This window comes from Thalassophryne amazonica, chromosome 11, assembly GCF_902500255.1.
Source record: "Thalassophryne amazonica chromosome 11, fThaAma1.1, whole genome shotgun sequence".
Lineage (NCBI taxonomy): Eukaryota > Metazoa > Chordata > Actinopteri > Batrachoidiformes > Batrachoididae > Thalassophryne > Thalassophryne amazonica.
The window spans coordinates 19,080,396-19,093,174 of NC_047113.1; the positions used below are offsets into that span (position 1 = coordinate 19,080,396).

The window sequence follows — 12,779 nt, forward strand, 5'->3', positions numbered from 1 at the left end:
ACACTATTCTTGTACATGTCCTGCACTACCCTAACATACTTCTCTGCCACTCCAGACTTCCTCATACAATACCACAACTCTTCTCTTGGCACCCTATCATAAGCTTTTTCTAAGTCCACAAACACACAATGTAACTCTTTCTGTCCTTCTCTGTACTTTTCCAACAGTATTCTCAGAGCAAACATTGCATCTGTAGTGCTCTTTCTCGGCATGAAACCATACTGCTGCTCACAGATCTTCAGCTGTTTTCTAAGCCTAGCTTCTACTACTCTTTCCCATAACTTCATGCTTTGGCTGATCAGCTTTATGCCTCTGTAGTTACTGCAGCTCTGCACATCACTCTTGTTCTTGAAAATAGGAACCAGCACACTTCGTCTCCACTCCTAAGGCATCCTCTCACTTTCCAAGATTTTATTAAACAATCTGGTTAGAAACTCTACTGCCATCTCTCCTAGACATTTCCATGCCTCCACTGGAATGTCATCTGGACCATCTGCCTTTCCACTCTTCATCCTCTTCATAGCAGCCCTCACTTCTTCCTTGCTAATCTCTTGTACTTCCTGATTTACTCTCACCACATCATCCAGCCTTTTCTCTCGCTCATTTTCTTTATTGATCAGCTCTTCAAATATTCCCTCCACCTTCTCAGCACACACTCCTTACTTGTCAGCACATTACCATGTGCATCTTTTACCACCCTAACCTGCTGCACATCCTTTCCAGCTCTGTCCCTTTGTCTGGCCAATCGGTACAAGTCCTTTTCTCCTTCCTTACTATTCAATTTCTTGTACAGCTCGCAATATGCCTTTTCCTTTGCTTTTGCCACTTCTCTTTTCGCCTTACGCCGCATAAATTGATTGATTGATTGATTGATTGATTGATTGATTGATCTCCTTTTACTCCTGTCTACTTTCTTCATCTCTCCGACTATCCCAAAACTTTTTCGCCAACCTCTTTCTCCTTATGCTTTCCTGGACCTCCTCATTCCACCACCAAGTCTCCTTGTCTTCCTTCCACTGTCCAGATGTCATACCCAGTACTGCCCTAGCTGTCTCCCTCACCACATCTGCAGTACTTTTCCAGTTGTCCAAAATTGCTTCCCCTCCAACCAGTGCTTCTCTCACCTGCTCACTAAATTTCACACAACAGTCTTCCTCCTTCAGCTTCCACCATCTGATCCTTTGTTGAGCTCTCACTCTCTTCTTCTTCTTTACCTCTAAAGTCATCCTACAAACAACCATCCTATGCTGTCTAGTGACACTCTCTCCTGCTACCACCTTACAGTCTGTGATTTCTTTTAGCTTGCATCTCCTATAAAGAACGTAGTCCACCTGTGTGCACCTTCCTCCACTCTTATATGTTACCCTGTGCTCCTCCCTTTTCTTAAAGTAGGTATTCACCACAACCATTTCCATCCTTTTTGCAAAATCAACTACCATCTGTCCTTCCCCATTCCTATCCTTGATACCATATCTACCCATTACTTCCTCATCACCTCTGTTCCCTTCACCAACATGCCCATTGAAGTCTGCTCCTATCACCACTCTTTCATGCTTGGGCACACTCTCCACCACCTCATCTAACACACTCCAGAAATCTTCTTTCTCCTTCATCTCACAACCTACCTGTGGGGCATATGCACTGATGATATTCATCATCACCCCTTCAATTTCCAACTTCACACTCATCACCCTGTCAGACACTCGCTTAACCTCCAAAACACGTTTCACATACTCTTCCTTTAAAATGACCCCAACACCATTTCTCTTCCTGTCCTCACCATGGTACAACAACTTGTACCCACCGCCGATGCTCCTGCTCTTACTTCCCTTCCACTTGGTCTCTTGCACACACAATATGTCTACCTTTCTCCTCTCCATCATATCAGCCAGCTCTCTCCCTTTACCAGTCATACTACCAACATTCAAAGTCCACACTCTCATTTCCATCCTTCTAGTTTTCTTCTTCTCCTGCTGTTCGTGGCAATGTTTTCCTCCTCTTCTTTGTCGTCTTTGCCCAGCAGTAGCCCAATTTCCACCGGCACCCTGTTGGGCAATAGCACCGTTGGCGGACGTTGTTAACCCGGGCTGCGACCGATCCGGTATGGGAATTCTATTCTGAGTCTGCATAGTTGGGTTGGCTTGTTTTACGCCGGATGCCCTTCCTGACGTAACACTCCTCATTTATCCGGGCTTGGGGCCGGCACTCAGAATGTACTGGCTGCACACCCCATGTGGCCGAGTTTTAATCTTTCTAACATAATATGTGTGAAATACCAAGTGTTCCAATACTTTTGGGGGGCATTGTATCCTAAGCTTATGATGAGTGCAAAATGAGTGTAGTGGTACTGTTTTGTTTAACAATATTTCATTTTCACTGTTGCTGCACTTTGTGTGTGAAAAAAGAAAAATGCTTAAAAAGGCGGTGGGTCGACCCCCTGCCTTTTTAAGCATTTTTCTTTTTTTGCCTACAATATGGCCAAATCATCATATCGCAGTATTGTCATATCAATATCATATACGATATGAATATGATTTCACACAAAGTGCAGCAACAGTGAAAATGAAATATTGTTAAACAAAACAGTACCACACTCATTTTGCACTCATAAGCTTAGGATACATTAATTAATTATGCATTAATTAATAATTAACATTAATAATTAACATAATAAACATTAATTAATTATACATTAATTATGTCATTTTTAAAGTTAAGTTACTGTCTTAAAGTTACTGTCGTCCTGAGACAGATCCAGGAGAAGTGCAGAGAGCAGAACATGGCCCTTTATGCAGCCTTCATAGACCTAACCAAGGCTTTTGACACGGTCAGTCGTGAGGGTTTGTGGAAGATTCTTGCACGCCTTGGCTGCCCTCCAAAGCTCCTCACCATCATCCGCCAGCTGCATGAAGGCCAGATGGGACAAGTGAAGTACAACGGGACTCTGTCCGGCAGCTTCCCCATCTCAAATGGCATCAGACAAGGTTGCATCCTCGCGCCCACTCTGTTCTCCATCTTCTTCAGCATGATGCTTCGTGAGGCCAAAGAAGACTTGACAGACGGCATCTATATCCACTTCAGAACGGCGCCTTCTGTCCCACACTAAGATCACAGAACAGCTAATCATGGAGCTGCTCTTCGCAGATGACTGCGCCCTTGTCGCCCATATGGAGCAAGCCTTGCAGCACATTGTCAACTGTTTTGCTGAAGCAGCAAGAGCCTTCGGCCTCACCATCAGCCTGAGAAAGACAGACGTGCTATATCAACCGGTCCTCCATACAGCATATACCCCACCCCAAATCAACATCGAGGGTACCAGCCTGAATGCAGTAGAGACTTCACGTATCTAGGTAGTGTTATCTCAAACGACGCATCTGTTGCCAAGGACCTAGACAGTCGCCTTGCCAAGGCCAGCAGTTCTTTTGGTCGACTCTCAAAGAAAGTCTGGCAGAATCATGCACTGCGCCTTTCCACAAAAGTGCAGGTCTACAGAGCCATTGTGGTCCCTACCCTCCTGTATGGAGCTGAAACCTGGGTTCTGTATCGCCAGCAGATCAGATTACTGGAACGCTTTCATCAGCGTTGTCTCCGAAACATCTTCGGGATCAAGTGGCAGGACTACGTCTCAAATGAGGACATCCTTACCAGAGCCAAATTGCCCAGCATGGAGTCTATTATACTCAAACAACAGCTTCGTTGGGCAGGTCACATAGCCAGGATGGATGATACATGCATGCTGAAATTAATTCTCTTTGGCGAGCTCAAGGAAGGGAGATGAAACCAAGGGGCCCCCAAAAAGCGCTATAAGGACCAGCTGAAGAAACAGCTCTCCCTTGCAGGCATTCAGCATCAGTCATGGCAGCATCTAGCTACAGATAGACTCAGCTGGCGTTCCAGCATCAAATCCGCCAGCCTGAAGTTTGAGGCAGAAAGAAGTGAGGCCTCACGCCAGAAGCGTCAAAGACAGAAAGAGCGGGCAGCAGCACAAGCCCAGCCTACTCAAGTGTTCATTTGCCCCAAGTGTAACAGGTCTTGTGCATCCCGCATCAGACTTTTCAGCCACCAGAGGGCTTGTAGAAAATAAACTAAAAAAAAAAAAAAAAAAAAAAAAAAAAAGGCCTTCCCACTATCCTCGCAAGCGAGGAAACTGCCAACAACAACAACAACAACAAAAAACTGTCTTAATGTATTTAAAAATTGTTTAGGTTGTTGTTATCATATACACACTAGCATGGCTAAAAGATTTCAGATTACGATATGATCATTTGGCCATATTGTATTGTAAAAAAAGAAAAATGCTTAAAAAGGCGGGGGGTTTGGGGGAGCAGAGCCCCTCAGGCCCCCCGCCTTTTTAAGCATTTTTCTTTTTTTGCCTACAATATGGCCAAATGATCATATTGTAATCTGAAATCTTTTAGCCATGCTAGTGTGTATATGATAACAACAACCTAAACATTTTTAAATACATTAAGACAGTAACTTAACTTTAAAAATGACATAATTAACAGGAAATACAGGGGTTGAGTTCCTCTGCTAAAATTTGTTGAGGTCTAAGGTTCTAAAAACATTCTGGACTCACACACCAGTTCCAACTCACTGCATAATTTATGACCACCCTTGAAAAATGTCAAGCAGTGATCCTGCTTCACTGCTGTGTCCATCTCATTAACTTTTTACAGGGTTTTAGCAAACTTTCGTACAGGGTGGAATGTATGCTTGGTATGTAGGATAATTTATATCAAACAGAGATTTTGAATGCAATTAGAACCTCCTTGTTCGATGAAATTGTCAGCACTTGTTAAACAATTCGAGAATAAAGAAAACTCAAGATAATCAACTACCTGGTGCGTTTTAAGGCATGGCCGCTAGATGTCGATAGAGCTCGTCTCAGTCCTCGCCGCGAGGACTTTCCCAAAACATTCTGCTGTTGCTACGTCACGAACTCCCGCCGCTCCTCGTGCCATAGCGCCTGTTCCCTTGTCAGCTGCACGAGAGACGCTATGGAAGCTATCGGCTACACTTCAGCTGTGGTTTATTTAAATTTGGTCGTTTGCTTTTTGTATATTTCGTAGTTCGCTACAGACCGGCGTTACGTCGCTGTGAGAACTTTGGCTTTTTTTTTTTTGCCGTTCCTTGTAAAGTGAATGGTAAGTAGCTTCTGCGATCGTGTGTGTGTTGTTTAGCTTGTAGCTTTAGCCAGTTAAGTGTCAGTGACACCTGACAGACGATACATGAGACATAAACAAGTCTGTAAGTCACTTGACTGTCACGGTCTGCTTCTTTATGATCAGGTGAGGGTCCAGTGTCTCCAGGGTCCACACTCTGGACCAAATCAGCACTCATTATAGTGCACATGTCCGCCATGGGTGTTGACGTTCTGAATTATTATTAATAGTCGATCCTGATTCCAGAGATGTCACACAGCAACTGTTGTGCATGTTCTTCTAGTTCCACATTCACAGTGGATCAGATATCTCGGACACATCAGTGCTTTAAAAGGCAGCTCCCCCTAAAACGGTTATTCATTTATTTTCTGCAAATTATCTGATGTCACAGTGGCAGCAGATTAAGCAGCTCCTCCCACACTTCCTTATCATCAGTCAAGTCCGTAACTCTGTTCCCGGGGGATCCCGAAGTGTTCCCAAGCCAGGTGAGGATTGGAGTGTAAATTGATAGCCTCACCTTCCGGTTTAACTCCTCCACCATGACAGTCAGGTACAGTACCCATAAAACATCAGATACTGTCCCAATCAGTCTACTGATCTCACACTCCAGCTTACCCCCACTCATAAACAAGGTACATTGAAATTGGGGAGCTCCCACAGAGCTACAGTACACCACAAAAATAGTTTAAAAGGGCGAGATGAACAAGATCACAAGGAACAAAAAGAAAAACAACACAAGTGAGAAACAGTATGACAGACTGAAGAAGGTATTCTCTTAAAACAGAGACATAACGAGTGAAGGTATAGTATATACTATGAGGCTGCTGGTGTGGGACTTTGTTGACCTGTAGCATCTCTCCCAGGGCAAAAGATCACATGGGGTAGGCAGGGTGTGAGGGGTCTCCTGTGACAGCTTTGGTTTTCCTAAGGCAGCAGGATGTTTTTTTCCAGACTGGGCAGAGGGCAGCTGATGATCTTTAGGGCAGTGTTTATGACCCTCTGCACCACCTTTCTGTCCTCGGCTGTGGAGCCTGTGAACCACACACCCAGACAGTATGTCAGTGCGCACTCCACCGAGGAGCGATAGAAGGCCAGCAGTAGCTTCATGTCAGGTTGTTCTTCCTGAAGACACACAGGAAATGTAGCAGCTGCTGAGCCTTCTTAACCAGATCCCTGATGTTGGAAGTCCAGGAGTGATCTGTGGAGATGAGGATGCCCAGAATAACTCCCCTTAACAAGAGGGGACTATCCATCCTTTTCTGACAGAGAACCATGGTCTCAAATGTGGAGGTCCTGATTCTCATCTTCAGCTGCTTCACACTCTGCCTCAAACCTGCTGAGTGCAAGTTGGAGGTCACTGTTTGATGAAGCCAAAAGAACCACATCATTCACAACACCTAACCATATCTTACATTTAAGCATTTAGCAGGTGCTTACCCCAGTTTACCTCAGGTGGAGTCCACCTGGGGTAACCCTGTAACAGAGAGTCTAGGGATGGCTATTTTGAATGAGTATTTTCGATATCTTGGACTTCAATCAATCATTAAGAAATACAGACAGTGTGGTGCTGTAGTAGATCTGTCTAGAGTCAGTAAGTCTCTAAACCTGAGTGACTGCAAGAAGACTAGTGAGTGAAGCCACCAAATCACTTATGACAAGTTATACGTAGGCTTCTGTGGCTGTCAGTTGTGAGAACATGCACTGATGCTGCATGCCACCATTTCTGCCACACTACAGAGCCATCTTAGATCCTGGATAGCAACAAACCACATAGGCAATAGGACCATCCTCACCTCTTGACAGTTGCCACAGACAGGTCAGATGGGGGTCTCTCCTTGTCCTTCTCCAGCCGCTGTGTTCCACATCACTCGGGCACCTGGCGCTGGATCATTCCCAGAAAAATGTTCCACATGGCCAAATGCCATTGCTCACATTCCCTCACAATTGAAGTGATGCCTCTGATCTGAGTCTCTCTAAGTAATTGGTCATTTGATGTAGAGTCACTCCCGCAATACCCAAGCATTACCCAAAGAGGCCTAGTACCAAAGACATCCAGTTGTCATCTTGGTTATCATCCAAGTCTCACAACAATACCATAAAATGAAAGCATCAGGTTCCTCATTTATCAAACAGTCAAACACACAGATTTGTATGTAAACCGTATATAGGAATATTTCTACACAAACTGTCAAATTTGCCAACTTGTACTTATAAATCTGTGACTACGTTTACATGCAGCCAATAACCCTTTCATAACCGGAATATTAGCAATAACCCGGTTGCGTACAGCCATGTAAACACCTGCAGAAACCAGAATATGCTCATATTCCGTTTTTTAAAAATCCGAATAAGATCCCTGGGTTACTCCTTTTCTAACCCCAATATCAGGTCATGTAAATGCGCATTGGGATATCCCCATAGAAAAGAACATTATTTTGTGTTCTGCGCATGTCCTATCTGCAAGGAATCTTGGTCTTTTGAATATGGCAACTACTTGTATATGGCTCCTTCAACCCACCGGACACCACGGAAGAAGATGTAAACAGCGCATTGCGTTCTGCGTCCTTATCAGGCGAGCCGATCGCGGCACCGGTCGGCATCACCGTGATTGCTCTCACTGCCTTTGATGCGCCTACTGAGTCTGTGGGCTCGGTAAATGCCGCAGCGGGCCACTCACACCACCCCCTCTCTGCTGTGCGGAGCTGCGCCAACTCTGGCAACAGGTCTAGAGACTACGCTCGCTGTTCTGATGCGGAGCGCTCTGGCAGCCCGCAAGGGTAGATTTCTTGCGGAAAAATCCACAGCGCCGCAGGGTCTTGGTATAACGCAGCTGCAGAGCTCCATGGCCATGACTTCGATTCTTTGCGGGTCCCGCATCCGTACCCCCGGAGGCAGTGAGGTAAGGGAGACGCGCATTATGTTCTGCATGTGTCTGTTTATAATATTCTCGCCCAGAAGAAAAAAGAGAGCGTTTACACAGGAGAGAAAAGTGAGAAAATATTAATGCCTGTTTGAGAAAAGTGTATAAAGTGTGTAGTGAGTGGTTTTACAGCCTTAAAACATCTATAATAATTGTAAAACTAACGCTGACTACTTCGCGGATTTCACCTATTGCAGGTTATTTTTAGAACGTAACTCCCGCGATAAACGAGGAACCACTGTACTTCATTAGTATCGTGAAAGACATGAATATAATGTCTTTTATTGACGGTAGAAAGTACCAAGATAGCGACATTTACAAGAAGGTGGCCGAAAAGTTACACGGAGCAGGATTTGCAGGAATGCCAGACCAAATCAAGCACTGGTGGAAGACGTGCGTCGCTGTTTAGATGGGGATATTCCAAATGATACCAATGACCATGTATACAGGAGTAACTCTGTCTGCTTAAGCACGTAAATGGGTTATTCCTAAAGGGCCTTTCACACTGAACGCGTCAGACGCATCAAAAATCGGTCTAAAAAGCATTATTTTCAATGAGACGCGTTGCTTTTTAGACGCGTCAGAAGCGTTGCGTCAAATGCCGAGCTAAAACGACGCTTCTAAGGAGAGCACGCATTGCCGCTTGTCGGCAGGCTGACGCGGTCAAAGTTTAATCCAATCCAGCTTGTGACACTCTGAGCTGTGACGTACCTTCGCGTTGTCCAATAGGAGCTACGCGTCGGGCCAAAACACAGAAGACTAGTGGCAGAAACCACTGATCTCTACAAAATGGATCGGTGCAGAAACCACTGATCTGTACAAAACAAACATGTCACAGGACTGCTCATTTATAGAGCAGTTTTCTGAAGAAAAATCATTGGAAATGTTTTTGTTGTTGTTGTTTGTTACCTCAAAATTTCTGATTACTGTAAAAAAAAAGTTTAGAACACTTGTAATTAAAATAGCTAAATAAATCAATAAATGGTTCTTTAGAAACCTTTCATCTGTAAATTAAAACCACCTGTTATTTCAGATTAGATAATTTCTTGTTTAACATAAGGAACCTTGGACATTTATTTTTAGAAAAATAAAATAACATGGAAACTTGTACATTTTTTAATGTCTGGTAGATTATTTATATGTCATTTCAACTAGAAAAACAGACACTAAATAAATACAAATGTTTATTATAAATGCAACAGGAAATAATTTAACAATGACTGCAGTGTGATTGTAAAGTAGGATTTCTGTGACATAAACCTCATGATGAATTTTTTTTTTTATATAGTAATTTCAATTTGTAATTTCGTCAAAATATGTAATTGCCTTTAATGTTATCAGGACAGAGTCATTTCTAAAATATGAATTTGAGCACAATAAGTGGAGAGCTTCTAATTGTGCAAATGTGTTTTGACTTTGATTCGTGGACATTTTTAATGATCCGTTCATTTATTGTTAAAATATAAAATGAAACAGCTTTTTAAAAAATAATAAAATAGTTGCTGTTGAAAGAGCCTTTTATTTAGAAGCAGGTGATGTTATGCTGGATTCTCGGGACCAGATGAAGGTCTCCTCTGCAGCTTTGAACTCTGGTGGTGTTGCTGAAGACACTTTTGTCCTATTTTGAAGAGCAGAGATGTTTTCTTTCAACTGGACTTCATGGTGTTCAGCTCATCAATAGAAGTTTGGTTGTCTGCACAGAAAATGTTCCTGATTGGGACAAATAAATATTTCTTTAAATATATAAAGAAACACTAAACAGTTATATATAAAAAAAAAAGAGAAGAAAAAACGACGGGAAAAAAAAACGCCAGAAAAAAAGGTATTTAAAGTTGAGCTTTTGTGTGTCTGAAAAAAGCTGTAGCTTTATTTGATAAAAATAACAAAAGACTGAACCATTTACAAATTAAAGCGTTCACTCAGATCAACTGTGCTAAAAGGCTACGCTAATGTTAGCCGATCATTAAACCTTCACAGCAGTGCAAATGTCACATTTTATTTTAATATTATTCTCACCTCGAAAAAGCTGCAGAACTAAACTCCGTTGGGCAAACTGGGACTTCACATATATCCAAAAAATGGGAGATTTCAGAGTGAGTGGGTCTGCTCCATCCCCCCCCCACCCGGCTGCCTGCCTCGGTCTACCCAGGAATGATGCCTGAAGGCCGGCTTCTCCGTGCGGGTCGGCCTGCTGTCGCGGTTCGATCGATATCCCACCAAGTCGTCAGTCCTCCCTCGGTCGGCGTCACTCCGAAAAGTAGCTGAAAAAAAGCTTCTCCCAGCAGGGTGATGGGAGAATCGTTCTACTGTTTTTTAAAGCTTTTTTGTGGTTCAGGTGTCCCAAATTCAAAATGGCGATCGCTGAACTTTTTTCAGGTTGTGGAAACAGCCAGAGTGTGACGTAGCTGCAATCTCCCCCTGTCTGCAATCCCCCTTGCCGCTTCCGAAGCAATGTGTCTGACGTCACGGAAACGCGTCGGCCTGGCGTTACGACACATTGGGGGGCGTTAAAGCGTCGTGCTGACGTATTCAGTGTGAAAGGCCCTTTATGATTCAGAAACCGGAGTATTGACCTTAACCTGAATATTAACGACGTGTAAACGTAGTCTGTGTAAATATACACACACCTGTGCTCATGCATACGCATAACATCTAGTGGTAGAACAGGGAACTGCAACTAGAAGGCATTGCTTCTGTCAACAGCATGCAACCTCACCTGCATACATACTATATTCCCTTGATTAATAAGTACATAATTGGTACTTATGTGTAGTTAGAAACAGACACATAGTCTCATTTGTGTGAGAACCTACAGAAGACGTGAGCTAAATGCAGCTTTCGGCTTCCACCTTCAGCAAAAAGCCCTTGATCACCGCCTGCTACTTCGGAGTGCATGACAAAAATAGTTTCCCTCCTGCAATTTTATATTAAAAAATGGGCCTTGTGGATCGGGAGGTCTGGGCAGCGTTGCTTGAGCTGCTACCCCCGCGACCTGACTCCGGATAAAGCCGAAGAAAATGGATGGATGGATGGATGGAAGGTTTTATATTAATAAAGACCGCAGTGTGGTGATGTCACAGGAGCACACAGAGGATTTGGGACAGAAAAACATAAATAGTTGTCTACCTACTCTGTAATTGGAAAGCTTTATTCAGTACTTGAACATTTTCCATAATCCCCCTGACGCCCCCTGCACTTCCCAGAATGCACCGCGGGTGCCAGCAAAGATCTGGAGTCTCACAGTGCATGTAAACAATGGCTAGCGAGGACATGGTTGGCATTGATCCAGCAAGTTCACGGGTGATTATGACGATGACACATTCTCCCAAGTTGAGAGGGTTATCTAGAGGAGGTGTAGCACCTGTGATGGACTTCTGTCGTGTCCCAATGTTGTCTTGTCCATACTTCACAAGGTGTGTTTTCATTGTGCCCTGAACTGTAATTCTGCTGAAACCGAACTCTCGCGTGTCACAGCCCGTGAGATGGCAGGAGACTCACAGCTGCGAAACAGCGAATTCTGGTTCTTGGGTGAGTTTGTTAAAATTATGTCCATAAGTGATACCATGAGTGAATGGTCATTGTGAATGGTTGGGTTCAGAACTACTTGTGGACACATTGTTGCCACCTAGCGTTGCCACCCGCTGTATTTATTTTTGCCATCTCACTGCTGTGACGACACACTAGCACCTCAATCTCTGTTTCACAAAAGTTTATTTTCTTTGCTCCATTATCCCAGTGAGGAACACAAACACGAGAATGGGTGCTTTATTACCATATCAGTAATTGAGGGCACTTCTGAATGCAGATAACCACGAATGCACATCAGCATGGTGGTTTAGAACATGTGGGATTTATCAGTAGCTGATACTGATTGATTGGTGTGCTTGTTTTTTTTTGTTTGTTTTTTTGGTACTTAGACACACACTAAATTATTTTCCTACAACAGCATTTAGAACCTTTCTGCGCACTGTTTGATGAATGAGGGCTCTGGACCCTGAAGACTTAGACCTTCATTCTCGTGTACTGGCATCTGCATCACCAAACATATCTGTTCAGCGACCTCATAATAGAGTAAGTCCTTCCCTGGCATCTGTCGACTGGGAAGGGCCGAGGAGGCAGAGACATAATGCCACTGCTGAGATAAGTGAATGTCTCTTCAAGCTCACCACTTTCTCCATGTGTAGATGCACTTGGCTGAGCCCAGGAAGTACACTCAACAAAAATATAAACGCAACACTTTTGGTTTTGCTCCCATTTTGTATGAGATGAACTCAAAGATCTAAAACTTTTTCCACATACACAATATCACCATTTCCCTCAAATATTGTTTACAAACCAGTCTAAATCTGTGATAGTGAGCACTTCTCCTTTGCTGAGATAATCCATCCCACCTCACAGGTGTGCCATATCAAGATGCTGATTAGACACCATGATTAGTGCACAGGTGTGCCTTAGACTGTCCACAATCAAAGGCCACTCTGAAAGGTGCAGTTTTGTTTTATTGGGGGGGATACCAGTCAGTATCTGGTGTGACCACCATTTGCCTCATGCAGTGCAACACATCTCCTTCGCATAGAGTTGATCAGGTTGTCAATTGTGGCCTGTGGAATGTTGGTCCACTCCTCTTCAATGGCTGTGCGAAGTTGCTGGATATTGGCAGGAACTGGTACATGCTGTCGTATACGCCGGTCCAG

At 43.7% G+C, this 12,779-nt stretch overlaps 1 protein-coding gene across 6 annotated transcripts in view; it reads left to right on the plus strand.

Annotated features, from left to right (window-relative positions):
- Positions 1-4,971: 4,971 nt before the first annotated feature.
- The window catches only part of si:dkeyp-115e12.6 (centromere protein F), a 99,714-nt gene continuing 91,906 nt past the window's right edge, over positions 4,972-12,779 (plus strand). For all 6 annotated transcript variants that reach the window (XM_034180869.1, XM_034180874.1, XM_034180871.1 and 3 more), the window contains exon 1: positions 4,972-5,147. The gene's annotated coding sequence lies outside the window, so the exon portion shown is untranslated. The remainder of the gene's footprint in view (positions 5,148-12,779) is intronic.